At 45.0% G+C, this 15,096-nt stretch overlaps 1 protein-coding gene across 1 annotated transcript in view; it reads left to right on the top strand.

Annotated features, from left to right (window-relative positions):
• ALDH4A1 (aldehyde dehydrogenase 4 family member A1) overlaps positions 1-15,096 on the top strand; it is a 229,373-nt gene that overhangs the window by 154,455 nt on the left and 59,822 nt on the right. The gene's annotated exons all lie outside the window — the stretch shown is intronic.

Genomic DNA, 15,096 nt, shown 5'->3' with positions numbered 1-15,096 from the left:
TTACTTTTGAACAAAGTTCACAAAATATATAAAAAGAAGTGCTATTTTTCTAATTTGGTCTCAGATTTGTTCTCCGAGTGTGTGTCTCATGTATTGCCTCTGTGAGTACAACAAATACTTAGCACTATCCTCTGATAAGCCGAACTGCCTGCCCACACTACCGCAAAAGAGAGGGTCAGTATTATCCATTTTAGCCGCTGTATTCCTATTGGGGTCCCACTGGACTCTCTATACAGTGTACTTCTTATCTGAAAGAGACTGTAGTTATAGATTCCTTAACTTAGAATTACCCCCAGGCGTCAGACTGGATCCGGAGAAATTTTTTCTTAGCAGTACCCCTGCACGTCAGTAGATGGCGTTGGTCGATTCCGTGTCCGGCGTCGGCATCGTGGTTGCCGGGATGATGTTGCGGTGTCTACTTAGACGCCACCCATGCGCGTTGATATCAGTTCTTTCTTTTTCCACACCCGGAGAGAGCGAGCCCCTTAGTCACTTTTTGACTAAAACGTTTTCGACTTTTGTCGACCTCTTTTTCGAGTCCTTCGTCTCCTGGTGCACGAAGGGATGTCCCATCGTTAGACCGGCTTCAAGCCTTGTGACTCCTGTCACAAGCTGATGCTTGTCACGGATCCGCACCTCGTGTGCCTCTGGTGCCTGGAGCACCACCACGACCCGAAATCGTGCTCTGACTGTCGGGCCATGAACCCGAAGTCTTTGCGGGAGCGGTCCCCAAAGCTTCTGGAGGCCCAGCAGTCGGCTCTGCACCGCTCGAGGTCCTGGTCGAGAGCAGAGCCATCACCACTCGTCATCAAAGTCTTCGCACTCCTCGGGTAAGTCGAAGCACAAGAAGAAGGCGAAGAAGCATCATTATTCTTTGCCTTCTCGCCAACTGTCGGCCGACGGGACTCTAGAACCGGAGCGTCTTCGCTCTCCAGCTCCGCCTTCGGTGCCCGCTTCTGGGACAACTCCGCACTTCCCTCCCTTTCCGGGAGCCGGAACGTCCCCTGCCCAGCTACAAACTTTCTACGAAGCGCTGCATAGCATCTTTGGGCAGCCCTACTCCGCCGGCGCGCCTTCGGGCCCCACGGACTCGGCTGGGGTCCCTGGGCCTTCGTGGCCGGCGGAGGAGGCCCGGGCCGTGCTCACCTGAGCTGTTTCTGAGGGTCAAGATGCAGCAAAGTTCACCATTTGGTGTGGGCTGGATACCGCGGACTCACTGGGTAGAATGTTTTCCATGTCGGTAGCCCAGAGGCGCTACGCCTGGCTGAGGACCTCTGGCTTCTCTGGGGATGTCCAATCTACCCTTTTGGACATGCCCTTTGATGGCCGCCACGGCAACAAGGCGGACAACGCGCTTGAGCGTCTCAAGGACTCTAGAGCTACGGCCAGGTCCTTGGGCCTCGCAGTCGCTTCTTGCCCCATGCAGGCGGCCTTTCGCCCCTTTCGTGGCTACGGAAGGGGTGCCCCACCACGTTCCACCCAGAGCCACTGGCCTGCGCAAGCTTCCCAGCCTCTGCGCTGTCGGGGACATGGGACCCAGCATCGCTGGTCTGGGGGCCAGAGGGCGGGCCAGTCCACTAATTCCCCCCGTGCAGCAGCCTCCAAACCTTCCTAGTCCGACTTTTCAGTGCCTCCAGTTGCCAGTGGGCGGCAGGATCCGCCATCACCTCCCCCACTGAAACAACATCACGTCGGACAAGTGGGTTTTGCAGATAGTCCAAAGGGGTTACTCCATCCCCTTCGAGGCTACCCTTCACTCCATGCCACCAACACTCCATCACATGTCAGAGGATCACTTTGCCCTGGTGGTTCAACACCTGGCAGGTTCCCTGAACGCCAGGGCAGACGAACTCAGCCGCTGGTGCATGATGGATCAGGAATGGCGTCTTCACTTGGAGGTGGTGCAAGGTCTCTTTTAGCAGTGGGGAGAGCCTTGGTTAGATCTATTCGCCACCGAAGAGAATGTGCAATGTCTGCAGTTCTGCGCGTTGGATTTTCCAAGGCAGCACTCGCTTGGTGACGGCCTTTGTCGCGTGTGGAATGCGGCCTCCTGTACACCTTTCCGCCTGTACCACTTCTACCCAGAGTTCTGAAGAAGATCAAGCGCGACCGGGTCCAAGTAATTCTTGTGGCTCCGGACTGGGCACGAAGAGTCTGGTACCCCGAGCTCTTGAACATGGCCATCAATCCTCCGATCAGAATGCCTCTTCGGGAGGATCTTCAGTCGCAGAAGCAGGGGATAGTCCTCCACCCAAACCTGTCCAGCCTCCACCTCCTTGCGTGGAGATTGAGTGGCCACAGTTGTCAGCTTTCGACCTTCCTCCCGAAGTCTGTAACGTCATCTTGGCAGCCAGGCGTCCCTCCACCAAAACGGTATACGCCTGCAGTGCTCTGCTCTGGGCACTCTTAAGTGCTATCTTTCTGCCATTTCGGCCTTTCTTAGCCTTCCTGATCAGACTTCTCTTTGCAAGTCTCCGATTGTTAACAGATTTCTGAAGGGCATTACTCATCTCTTTCCTCCTCCTTTCGTAATGCCCCAGTGGGACTTGAACCTTGTGCTCTCTTATCTTATGTGTGCTCCCTTTGAGCCACTACATAATTGTCCTCTTCGTCTCCTCACTTTGAAGACTGCTTTCTTGCTTGCCATCACATCTGCTCACAGGGTGAGTGAGCTTCAGGCTTTATCTTCTAAACCTCCCTTTCTTACTGTCCATCCAGACAAAGTAGTCCTCCGTACTAGGCCCTCTTTTCTGCCCAAAGTGGTTACTTCCTTCCACATAGGTCAGACCATCACATTCCCCACCTTCTTCCTGCCTCCGCAGCCTTCCAAAGAGAAGGAGAGACTCCACCGTCTGAACCCAAAGCGTGCTCTGTCTTTCTACCTTGACCGCACAAAAGACTTCCGGGTGGATGATCAACTCTTCGTGGGTAATGTAGGTGCTACGAAATTTCGGGTAGTGCAGAAACGTACCATTTCTCGATGGGTTGTCCTATGTATCAAGATCTGTTATTCTTTGGCTAAAAAGGAACCTCCAGTGGGACTGTGCGCCCACTTTCCCAAGGTGATGGCAGCCACTACTGCTTTGGGACACGGAGTTCCCTTACTTGACTACTGTCAGGCAGCCATGTGGGCATCCTTGCACATGTTCACCAAGCATTACGTCCTGTACAGCCAAGGCAGAGAGACAGCTTTTTCAGCCGTTCTGTTCTCCAGGTCTTCCTGGTGTAAACTTAGTTTGCAGACCCACCTCTGGGGTTGGCAATACTGGGGTGTCTATTCTAAGGTAAGGAATCTATAACTACAGTCTCTTTCAGATGAATAAGTTACTTACCTTTGGTAACAATGTATCTGTTGGAGACATATGTAGTTATAGATTCCTTACCGCCCCACCCATCCTCCCCGTTCTGCAAACTGACTTCTAGGGATAGGGACTCCCTTCCATGGCCCTTGTTTGTGCACCGGTGGTCAGTGTCTTGCATGGCTCTGCGCTTCTGGCGTGGAAAGTCGTGTTAGAACTGACGTCAGCGCGCAGGGGTGGCGTCTAAGTAGACACTACAAGTAATCCCAACAACCACGACGCCGACGACGGATGCGGAGTCGACCAATGCTACCTACAGATGTGCAGGGGTCCTGCTAAGAAAAAATGTCTCCGGATCCGACATCTGGGCGTAATTCTAAAGTAAGGAATCTATAACTACATATGTCTCTTACAGATATATCGTTATTGAAGGTAAGTAACCTGTTCTTTAGTGCACTATATAGAGAGAGGCAGCTTCTTACTGTTCCTCTCCTTTATCTCCCACTGAGTAATCCTTGGAGGTTGGCTTGCCTACGGCTCTTATTGGCTGTTTCCTCTGATGTGCCGTGCTCTTTCTAAGGGACTCTTGTGTTGCCTCCGGTTTGTGTATGATTTGTTGGGAGTGGGGTGACTGCTGTTGTAAAATCTCATTTAGTAAGCATGAGAAACAGTTGAGAAGGTAATGTGACCTCTTCCCCTCAAGCCCCATTGCCAGTCTGGTGCCGAAAGAACGTCTTTCCTCTTTATGGCGTGAGAGAGAATGAGGGCATAGATGTAGTAGTGTCTTTGGTGATGTGGACACAGTTCATTCTTCAATACTGGGACAAGTAAAGGTAATCAGAGTAATTAACGTTACCAGTAAGTTATTGGCACATTGGATAATTGTTTTTTAAAAAGCCAGAAATTTATCTGGTTATGAATTGCTTCTTTCCTTTTAAAAACTTTATTTAGGAAAACAGATTGGATAGTTATGCTCAAATGTAATGCAGCATCACATGGATGGTAAAAGGAATGACACTGTTATAAGCCCGGTACATTAGTTATAGAAATTGTGCGGAATGGCATAGTTCTAATATAGATTGAAAAAATCCAACTCTTAGCAGATCTGAAACATTGGAGCTCAAACAAATAGTGACAGGCCCTACACATGGGGCAGGACACACCCTCTACCTTATTTTTACAAACATAGCAGAAGCGATAAGTGAACCTCCTCTTCCTATTACATGGTGAGATCCCTTTCTGATCAAATTCAGTATCCCATGTTATAATGCCCGGGCCAAACCTAGAATAGAGACTAACAGACCACGACGCCTATGGAAGACGGTTACCCCTGCTTCCTTCTCTGAGACCTTTAAGACCATCACAGTGACACCTCATATGGCTATTAATATTGCTCTGGTTTCATTCTAAGATTCTCTCACTATCTTATTTGATCAGATAACTCCTTTTAAAGAAACTTCCATCCACCTCCCTGAGAAGCCATTCACCCTGGCACACTGAACTTGCATTCGTAGAAATCGAAATGCAAACTGCTTGAACGTAGATGGCACTCCACTAAATCCCCTGCGGATAAAGAAGCATACAGGGCTTTGCTAAACAGCTACAACAAGATAAAGGCAGCACAGAAACTTTATATTGCTTCCACAAATGCTCATGTGAGCAATTCTATAAAGAAACTGCACAAAGCCATAAATAGCATTGTGAAACCTCGTGCCTGTATTCCTACCACTAAGGCCTCCCAAAAACTTTGTAACTCTCGAGCCGACTTCTTCTAAGAAAAGATTAACATCGGATACAAGACTTTTCCAACCAGTTTAGAGCTACCAGAGATGGATATCGATTTTAGTTGACCTCACCCAAATACTATTGTTGGCTTAGGTAAATTTGAAACATGCTCCTTGCAGCAGCTGCAGAAGATACTAGCTATGGCCAAATCAGTTTCTCCCCAAGATCTATGCCCACCTAGAATAATGGACGGTGTAGCCAATCTCATGGCACCATCAGTAATGATAGGTTTCTACTTCTCACTAGTCTCAGCTGAAATGCCTACTGCATGGAAGTGTGCCCAAATATCCCCGATTCTCAAGAAACCCGCCGCAAACCCCAAAGTTCTCTCCAACTATAGACCTATCTCGCTGCTACCTCTACTTGAAAAACACTAGAAAGCCACATTAATAAACAGCTAGTAAACTTATAGATGAACATAAGATCTAAGACCCCTCACAATTGAGTTTCAGAGCGTTACACCGCACCAAGACCACATTGGTGGCAGTCACTGACAACCTCAGACTCTCACTAGATGCAGGAACACCGGTCCATGTTGGTTTTACTGGATTTGTCCGCGTCTTTTGATCTGGTCTCTCACCGTAATCTAATCCGCAGATTACATGAGCTGGACTCTATGGCAGAGCGCTGCACTGGCTCAGGGATTTCCTTGACCGTCGTACCCAAAACGTCTGTTTCGAGCGCTTTGGATAGAGAAAGATGTTTAAAAACTAAGGGATCCCACAGGGCTCGTGCCTGAGCCCAACACTATTTATCATCTATGTAGCGCGTCTGGCACAATTTGTGAGATCTTGCAGTGTGGAGATCGTGTCATACGCCGATGATATCCAACTTCTCATCTCCTTCGGACCGAATTCAGAAAAAGTTACATCTCAGCTTGAGAGTTGTATGAGGGTAATTTTCAGACTGGATGAATAACTAATGTCTATGAGTAAGAGGTGAGAAGACTGAGATTGTGCTATTTGGTAAGGCACATGAGCTTTGGTCAGCTGACTGGTGGCCCATTGAGCTTGGTCTAGCCCCTTCTCTTAAACAAGTGGTAAGAAATCTCGGAGTAAAATTAGACCATATGCTATATATGAAAGATCAAGTCAGTGCAACCTGCGGCACTTGTTTTGCCACAATGAGGCTCATAAACGCTTTACCCTGGCTCTCACCCACCTCCATGAAAACCCTTGTCCAGGAAATTATATGCATTTGCCTGGACTATGGGAACGCACTCTTTGGAGCAGCTAATGATACCCTGTTGGCGAAAGTGCAGGTTGTGCAGAATACAGCGGCACGGCTTGATATGTAACCTCCCCGCACGGTCCTCTTCAGCCCCTCTCCAAAAAAAAAAACTGCATTGGTTGCCTATCAGGAAACTGACAATCTTCAAGCTGTACTACCTGACACACAAGGCTTTAAATAAGGCCCTCCCTGTCTATCTTCATTAGAGACTCCGCCATTGTCAGCCCTCCAGACGTTAGGCTCCACAAACAAAGCTTTCTTGCAGATCCCACACATGCGCACCTCTAGTTTTGGTGGCACATCTTTTTCGTATTTGGCCCTCTTTCACTGGAACAAACTCCCTTTTCATATCCGTACCTTCCCTGATTTCACAAATGTTAAGAAGATGCTAAAAACCTGGATGTTCTAAAGTGCTTTAGTTTCTGAACAGCCAAGCGCCGAGATACTCCTTCGGGAGCGAGTCATACGCTAGATCAAGATCAAATAACATAACACAACATATTTTATCACTCAACAGAAATCACCACATAACAATGCCATCATCCTCACTAAGCAGTTGCATTGTAGCTTGTTGAATATCCATATTTTCCCTGTCCACCTGACATGGCTGGCATGATCGTTAGTGCCAGAATTTATTTATATTCCAAGAGTGAAGCATTTGCATGATAATAAAATTGTGATAATAATTTCTCAGTTAAAGAACAAAAATGAATTCACACAAATGAGATTCCCTGGCTGAAGTGGAAGGGAGGGAGTCTCCTGTGCCGCATTTCGAAGGGAGGGGCAGACCGCTAAAAAGAAATAAGCCTTCTTGTCAGGGTGTCTGCTTCTCTAAAGAAATGCAAATGTGTGCAATTGTTTAATCGACAAATGTAAAGGTTGCTTGAGACGCGTTAATTGATGGAGTCACTTGAAGCTTCTTGATGACAAGGTATTTTCTTTTTGAGAGGGTACTGTAAGGGTGATCCAAGCTGAGCTATGGAATGCATGTTTTTAATGGAGAGTTATAAAAAAATGTTTGCACTAGGTATAATCTGCATAGTACTGAAAGCTATACTTTAGAAGTATTTTTTTATCTTTGACCTAAATATATATGTGCACTTAGTGACAGCCTATTTATACTGTGTATAATGCATGATTAAAATAATGACTTAAACATTCAGAGTATTTTCAGGAACCTCCTAGTACTAAAAATTACGTTACTTTTCCCTGCTGCACTAAACAGGATTCAACTCTGGGCCTCTGGTTGCACACATATACATCTGCCATGATCGCATTAACCAATAGAGGCTTTTGTAACATAAAATAGTACATTCCCAGCTGATTAGTTTAACTTTTATCTATTTTTCTTTTAAAATGTGCGTTATTTTATATGTAGTTACCTGACCGTGAGAGATCAACAAAATTGTTACAGCATACTCTGCCGTTTTTAGCGACCCCTTTGAATCCGCCTCCACGCTTACTGACCCCATCCCCATGTCAGTATCCATACTTCTGTTAATGCACTTCAGCCACTGCATTGAATAGCTTCGAGGTGGACGAGCCAACAAATTAACAAGGAGAGTTGAGCCAAGGGCCTGGCTCGGATCGTAGAGCCTGTGCACGAGACAAGCCCTGATATGTTTGCTATGTTAATCATAATACAAACATCATGTAAAATTCAGGAGAAGTGTATTTCTTTAACATGTGAAGCATTGACGTTAATATGTCACATTAAAGCCTATCAAATCAAATACAATAGTTTTTGTACAACTTATATTCAGTATTTCAGTATTCGAAAGTGCTTTCATACACTTTAATGAAGAAAAAAATTGTTTTGGGTGATGTAAAATATTTGCATAAGATCACACAATTTAAGCAGGAAAGCTGCAATTTAGCCATGATTTCTGATTTAACTTTGTACAAATCAGCCAGGAATGGGTGTTTGTGTTTCCTTTGACTTCTTTGTGCATTTTTCTGTAGTTTTTATAAACCGTGAACGTGGCCCAAAGGTATTGGAGCTCTTTACATGAACACCACTTACATTTCACATGGTCACATTCGTTGTTTAAAGGTATGGGGAGATTAAGTGGCTTGTCCAGAATCACAGGATGTTGAGCGGATGCTGAGACTTGAACCTGGCTCCCTAGGTCCAACGTCAACAGCCCTGGCTCTAACGCCACATCCTGGATAGAGGGAATGAGGCAGGCAGAAGCCACATGAAAGCTCGACTCATCATGTGCTCATGGGCCCAACAGGACCTCGAGCTGGGCCAGGCTTCAGGCTCAAGCCTGACTCAAGCTTTTAGTGGCTTGCTCACCTCTAGAATAGCTTAATAATGTCTAAAAAGTCAGTGATATTAGCACATGGTGTCCAGCCTTCCCTTACCTTCATTATGGACTTTTGTTTAAAGATATTGTGTTAGATTAACCTGTGATCTCTATTTATTTAACACATTATACTATTCATCTTACAGAATTGTACAAAAACACTGTCTTGTGGTTTTAAAGGCGATTGAGAAAAATAAATTAATCTAGTCAGTGGCTTAAGTGCACTATGTGTGACTGGAAAGCCTGGGTTCAAATCCCAGATTTCCTGCTGCATAGCTAAATTGTGTGATCTTAGTCAAATCAATATACTTCCTGTGTCTAATTTACTTGATAGTGACACTTGAGAGCACTTTTAAATAATGTGGTTTAAGATGGACTGCATACAAAAAAATCACTTGCATGTTTTATTAGCCTGGAATGTGTCACCATCCACAACAATAATATTGATCATGATGTAAGAGACACCAGATAATTGGATCACTTTGTCTAGTTCTAGTGTTATCAAGAGGGAGGGTTAATCAATGTTTTAAAGTTCATGTTTAGAAACTTTAACTTTAAATAAATGTCAATTCATTGTTGTGATCTAATGCACAAAACTGCAACAATTCCATATGTTGTTTTTAAGGATTTTATTGTTGTATGCCAAAAGAGTTTACATAGAATGATAGTAGCCAGGAACATAGCAATAGATTTCATCGTACACTTACAGAAGAACAGTGCTGGCCTAATCATGAAGAGTCAGCATGCAATTCTAAAGTTTTTCTGGGTAACAAACTGACCCATAATAAACTGTCCCTCCCCCCCCCCCCTCCCCCCCCCCCCCAGATGCCACTACCTTAACTATCAGTGTAGGGAAGCAGAGAAATGAACCGTGTGGTGCTTAGAAGAAACTGTTCTAGAGGGTAAATCATGACAGTGAGTCGAAGATGGGCACCCTTAAACACTGCCTTGAGTAGTTGCCTATATGTGGTAAGAACAACTACTATATAGAAGAAAGTACATGTGTATGGGGTGGATTATGGGGGTAGAGAATCTCCATTGGTGCACTCCTTAAAGCCCTTCACCAAAATATCCCACGCCTGTGCAATACATTTTTTTATCAGACCAGCTCATACCTCCCTGTGTAACAGGGTGCTTGCGACAGGTTTTGTCAGATTGGACACAAGCCAGAATTGATTGTGTCTTTGTTTTCTCTATTGGCACCTGATAAGTTTTATAGCAAGGTCAAAAAAAAAAATAACTAAGGGAATCTTTATTGCCACCTGATGATAAGTTTTATAGAAAAGTCAAATATAAAAATAACTAAGGGAAAATGAAGTCAGTTGGGTGTTATGATATCCGTAGAGTTCCTTCACTCTTGTCTAGGTTCTCCCTGGGTCCTTTCACTCTCAGGATTTCGTTCTACTAGGCCTTCTCTTTAATGCCAGCGTAGACCCTCAAGAAAATAAAACAGACCATGAGTATGTATTCAGATTATCACTATCTTCCCTTCACCATCACCACTGCCGTTCTCTGATTGCTAGGGGGTTTTTGGTGCCCATAACTATTCACTAGTGCTCCCCAGTCCGGTTTATGGGTGCTCACTAACCCTCCGGACACCCAATATTACCCAGAATCCGCCTTTGTTAGTGCCACTCAGTTATTACACATAGAATCACTTACCTGGTGCCGCAGCACTTCCTTTGCTCAGATTGCTGGGCTGTGCATGGTAAATCTGTATCATTCTGGTAGGATGATTCCAGTCATTTCCCGGATTTGCCCTCCGGGTTCCTGTCACTCTCAACCACCTCCTCCTGTGACCACGTCATCTACTCTCGTGTCCTCCTCTCCTGGGCCGCTCCTTGTCTTGCGCGACCTCTCTAGCAGTTGGGTGTCTCCCTCCTCACAGTGTCAGTCCTCCATTTTGGGCCGTCCTCACCTTTGTGGCCAGGTCTGGTGGTGATGTCACAGTGCAGAGTTCCTCATTGACATGCGCCGCTAGAGCCGTCACCTTTGCCTTCCAGGGGCAATCCACAGCAGCCATATTGGATTTGACGCCACCTCTTGGGGAGTCCCTGCCATAGTACTCTCAGATTGAAACCAAGAGAGTGAGACATGGTCCAACTTACAATAACCAGAGAAATTGAATCCTTCCAGAGCAGCGTAATGTATCGTTTTTGCTAGAAGAAGAGCCAGGTCGAAGAACTTGGTGAAGGGTTTCTCAAAGTTGGGGCGGTTGAATACCCCAATTGAACCACTTCTGGGAAATTCGTTAGTACACAGCCCATCGTGGTCGACAGCACCTCGAGAACTCTCTGACAGTATGAAAGGAGTGTGGGGCAAGACCAAAGCACATTAAGTCAATCTGCAACCAAATTGCATACAGTGAGGACATGCAGCTGCAGCTCCCGAGTACATCGGGAAGGTGTAAGGTAGCCTCAGGAGTTATGGGATACTTTGTGGGGATATTTCAATAATTTAGCCCAGTCTGCATTGTGCAGAGGTTAGGCCATGTCAGTCTCCTAGTTAGTACAGACAGAAGCCATGTAGTGGTCCCCATGTTGCAGGAAAGCTCTGCACACCCATCTTATCAGTTTGCCACCAGTCCCTATGGTATAGAGCATCTAGTACACTTCATGTGGGGTTGGTGCTAGGTGGTGGACATGAAATAGGGTATTTAATGATTGTTTAATTTGTCCATAAAATAGGAAAGGACACTGGTGAAGACTCTAGTCTGCCATAAGGGTTTGGAAATCTAGTAGCTTGCTGTCAAAAAACAAATACCACAATTTTGAGAGGCCTGCAGCATGCCACTGATGGACTTGCCCTAAGCAAAACCATCCTATGTGAGTGGGGAGGCCTAGCAAAGGTATTTCCGGAGCATAGGGTTTCTTCGTGTTAGTGAGTTTACGGGATCTAGTCAGTGAAGAGAAAGCTGGGTAGAATAACCCTAGGTGGCATTGTGTAGAATGGTCATTGGGAAACAATGAGTATTGCAGTAAGCACTCCTTACGGGTCAACCCTGTCTTAACCAGGGGGCGCCCAGGCAGCCAGTGCAACACCTATTAGTGTGCAGCTAAATAATGGTGTGCCAAGTCCATATGGGCTAATTAACCCGCAGTCACAGATAGCTTTAGAGTGGGAAGAGCTACCCAGCTGTGCCTCAACCCCCAAATCAGACGTGGGACATGCTGAGGTTTCTAAAGAAGGAACGAGGGATAAGCAGATGAAGGTTTTCAAAATATTACAATAACTGGGGTAGCACCACCATCTTTATTTATTAGTGCCACATGGACCATTACTGAAAGTGGAAGAGAAGACCAAAAAGCAAACTGGGCTCAGAGGAACGTGTCGCTCTGCCCAAATTTCCATCCTTCAAATCAGTGGGGTAATTTCAGATATTAATCTCTTGGTATCGAAAGGTAACTGATTCCCAGTTCAATCTGAGGTCTAATTGTATATATAGGGGAAAACACTACTGTATGTTACAGAAATACTTCTTACATTATAAAATCTTTATCATGTTCTTACATTTTGCTTCTGTAATTTACACCCCAATCATTTTGAAGATTCTGCATTTACTTTGACACTTAAGGATGATTTGGCCACTGGTAAGTCACTGGTTTGGCCTTGACTCAACTGCAGAACCATTTTAAAACATGGACACAGTGGGCAGTTGCCCAGCACAACCTTCCAAAGGGCCTGGCCCCTGCTCACCCTTCACAAAACTCAGATGAGTTTGCCAGGGTGGGTGTGTGCTGCTTGTTCAACCACTTGACAGTTCCTCTTCTGTTTCTCTCCTCTCTGCTGAAGCAAATCCCTAGGTACACAATACTTTCCTACGCTCATGGCAGGCACATCTTGTCTTATTTTGGGAATTGTCCCAACTTGTTCTTCTCGTTCTTATTTATCTGGTACTTAGCAACAACCTCTTGAATCAGTTGTGGATCTCCCTTCTTATCTCGGTTCCATCCTTCTCATTAATTGTATTTGTCTGGTATTCTGGGCTCCCAGTTCTGTGCTAAATGTAGCGTCCCGGAAGCACACACTAGTGCTGCGAGACTATAGACAAGTTGTGGGTACCTCACATCCTGACATTAGATTTGAGACTGTCACCCACACCATCTGCTCTGCCTCATTCGTTTTTTTTTTAGGTTAAACATTGACTGGGGGTTGAGGTGAGCACGAAGTTTTTGTTCAACTTGTCTAAACTAGCAGATGGTCACTTACCTAGTGCTTAATTTGAGCCAATGGTTTCCGGTGCCTATGCACAGGCACTTAATTGTCAACACAGACACTTATAAGAGTCTGCCACATGGGGGTGCTGTTTATCTAATTTAGAGATGAGCATAATAACAGTTGTTTATTAAGTCAATATACATTAAAAATGACGAATGCCTGCTGCCCAAGCCATTTTTATAGCTGTGGGGGCCTGGGATAGTCGGAAGTGTCAAACTTGTAGGTGTGATGGTAGTAGTTGGGATGGTAGTGGCATTGGCGTTTAAGGAAACAAGGGCCACCCTACTCACATGGAACCAGGGTATCTATTATGTAACGAGGAATAGTGGTTCATGTGGACAATGTATACAATGTTTGGTAAAAAATAACACAATGGCAATATTTATGGGTAAAGAGATGTCCGAGAGAGACAAGAAACCTATACAACAAGACACTTCTAAATGTAGACTGTTTATATAAATGTGTTTTTAAATTAATAAAAAAAAGTGAATGGTGTCCCAAGTGAACGTAGAACCTACATATCAAATTAGTGACAGATTGTGACATCCAAATAGGCTTCAAGAATACAAAAACAACCACAACAGGAATAATCAATGAATGATCACAGCCTTCTAGTAAAAAGGTAGGCGCTGGTGAATGTTTGGCTTTAGGATTTTGTCGACTGCGTTTCGACCCCACCAATAGGGGGACTCTTCAGGACCTAACATGGAGGGACACCTAAAATAAAGAATCCACTGTCAGAGGGTATTGGGTGCACTACAAGGAAGTGAGTTAAAGAGGGAGGTACTCACTTGGGGCTCAGCAGGCCACTCTGTGAGGGGAAGGGACTGACAGTTATATAGGCGTACTGGTAGTTATTTCCTGTATCCGTGATGTGGAGAACACGTCAATTTGTGTAATAGGGAAGTATATCCAATTCCCAAGTGTGAAGGATTCCTCTATAAAATACTGTGCGTGAGGCCGCCGTAGTCAGCGTCGCATGTAATTTCAAGGATGCAGTGAGATACGGGAGAACAGTTAAAGTCCGTCCCCGCGCTTGCAATGACACCATTCGCTTTTTTTGATTAATTTAAAAACACACATATATATATATATATATATATATATATAAACAGTCTACATTCAGAAGTTTCTTGTTGTATATGGTTTCTTGTTGCTCTCGGACATCTCTTTACCCATGAATATTGCCATTGTGCTATTTTTTACCAAACATTGTACACATTGTCCACAGGAACCACTGTTCCTCATTACATGGCAGTGGCATTGGCAGCACTGGCAGGGCAATGGGTGGTGCAAGCCGCAGTGGCCTTCTGACGAGGGCCTTGGCACACATAGGTATATATTTGTTTTACAAATTAACACCTTGACCGCGGCGCGAATTCCGCTGCGGTGCGGGTGATTTATTGAGTGGGCGGGGTTTGGACGGCCCCCGGCCGTCCTCTGCACACACCCACAGTGACGTCGGACGCATGGAAGGAGTTAAGCACTGCACTTACCATAATGTTTCTCAAACTGTTTGGAATTAGGTTTTAAAATGTTAAGAAGCAATCAAAATGTTGATGTTGCTTTATCTCCAAGAAAATTTGGGTAAATCTGGATGAGGTGATGCCCTTGACACTCTGCTCAAGAGCATTAAATTACTATTGAGAAAGGACATAATGTATCACCTGAGGCAATCACATAAAGACCATGGTGAACAACTAGAGCTATGTAAAAAATAATAAATAAATGCACTGATTAAGTAGTGGGGTATGGTTTCTCCTTGATGTGTCCATAAAATTGAATTTTTGTTCTGAATTTTTACCCTTTGTCGTGAATTTGTTACAGTCCTGCCTCGAATTTGCCTCTATGTCAGGTGGGCACCCTAACGATGAAGAAAGCAGATGAGGTAGTAAATGGCTTTTCCCAGGAGAGCTGCATTCTCTGAGTTCACTATAGATGCCCACATCACTGTTTTGTCACTTCCAAACGCATGCAATAACACATTTTCTAAATAACCAGTATAATGGTTCAGAACGAATCGACCTCAGAAGGATTGGAGTAGGATTGACACCTAGTTTTTTTTTATGTGAAGGCTGGCAAAAAAAAGGAGGAAAAAGGGTCGACAGATATGTTTAGCCCGCATCGAAAAATAATTCATTTATACACCTTGCTGGTACAGTGTTGACTTTTTCAGTCGAGCTGGCACACTATTTATAGAACTGTAGAAGAAGTAACATGTCCTTCTGTTCTTGTTTGATGTCCTCGGGACCGGT

This window comes from Triturus cristatus, chromosome 1_2 (genome assembly GCF_964204655.1).
Source record: "Triturus cristatus chromosome 1_2, aTriCri1.1, whole genome shotgun sequence".
Lineage (NCBI taxonomy): Eukaryota > Metazoa > Chordata > Amphibia > Caudata > Salamandridae > Triturus > Triturus cristatus.
Note: the sequence above shows the minus strand (reverse complement) of the source record. Positions and strands in the feature narration are given on the sequence as shown.